This window comes from Poecilia reticulata, linkage group LG2 (assembly GCF_000633615.1).
Source record: "Poecilia reticulata strain Guanapo linkage group LG2, Guppy_female_1.0+MT, whole genome shotgun sequence".
NCBI lineage: Eukaryota > Metazoa > Chordata > Actinopteri > Cyprinodontiformes > Poeciliidae > Poecilia > Poecilia reticulata.
Window position 1 is genome coordinate 19370838 of NC_024332.1, and position 1442 is coordinate 19372279.

Genomic DNA, 1442 nt, shown 5'->3' on the forward strand with positions numbered 1-1442 from the left:
TTTATCTCATATTCTGTTCCAGGAGCTGAACGAAAAGGTTTTTATTTTTGTGACGAATGAGTGGAAGAAGATTGAGAATGCTTTGAGTAAAGATTACAAAGAAACTTTAGAAAGTCAGAGCGAGGATGAAGATGAGAAACAAAGGAACAGCAGAGAGGCATTTCTGAAGATCATAGCAAACACTCTGAAGGACATGGACCAGGAGGGACTGGCTGAACTTCTACAAAGCAGTAAGACTTGGATAAACATTTAAAATGTCCTCAAACAAGTATGCATGCAACAATATTTTCAGATTCCCATCAGTCAATTCTGCAGAGAGATTTAGGGGCCAAGAAAAAGCTCATTATGAAAGGAGCTTAAAATAGGCAGAACTGAGGAGGTGAAAAACATTAATAAATACATTTAGGCTATCASTGTCTGTCAACAATATTAAAATCCTCCACTATAATCACCTGATCAATATTTAACCACACTCAACCAGATAAAAAAAATCTACGAACTGATCTAACAATTAAGACAAACTATTTCMTAACAATAAGGTGATAATTCTATGGAGGAGCCAATGCACCAATAATCTACTTGAAAAGCTTGTAACCAGGCTTATTTTAAAGTGAATAAGTATTAAAACTATAAATACACTAGCTTTTAGAAATACTAGCCAATATATTTAGATATATTGGCTAGTAGATAATAAATACAAATATTTTTAAAAATGTATGTCACCCTCATATATCTAAGTTTTTATATTTGCTATTGCCTTTGACCTGTATCTATTCTGTGTAGTGTTTTTGTTTCTTTATGTTTTTCTTTGGTAGATAAGGAGATATTTCAATACAAATGTGACATGTATGTTTTTTCTTTTACAAATTCAGGGTCTTCTGTTATGTGCAAATATAACCTTAAATCCTCCCTRAAGAAGAAGTTCCAGTGTGTGTTTGAGGGAATCGCTAAAGCAGGAAACCCAGCCCTCCTGAACCAGATCTACACAGAGCTCTACATCACAGAGGGAGGAACTGGAGAGGTCAACCAGGAACATGAGGTCAGACAGATTGAAACAGCAAACAGGAAACAACACAAAATGGAAACAACAATAAAACTAGAAGACATCTTTAAAGTTGCATCTGAAAGAGATCAACCAATCAGAACAGTGATGACAAAGGGGGCGGCTGGTATTGGGAAAACAGTTTTAATACAGAAGTTCACTTTGGACTGGGCTGAAGGTAAAGCCCACCAGAACATCCACTTCATATTTCCATTCACCTTCAGAGAGCTGAATGTGCTGAAGGAGAAAAAGTTCAGCTTGGTGGAACTGATTCATCGATTCTTTCCTGAAACCAAAGGAATCAACAGCTTCAAAAACGCCCAGGTTCTGTTCATCATTGACAGCTTGGATGAGAGTCGACTTCCTCTGGACTTCAACAACAAGGAGATCCTGACTGATG

The 1442-nt window shown here is 36.6% G+C and overlaps 1 protein-coding gene across 1 annotated transcript in view; it reads left to right on the forward strand.

Annotated features, from left to right (window-relative positions):
• Nucleotides 1-1442, forward strand: part of LOC103480942 (protein NLRC3-like) — a 23135-nt gene that overhangs the window by 17380 nt on the left and 4313 nt on the right. The gene's annotated exons all lie outside the window — the stretch shown is intronic.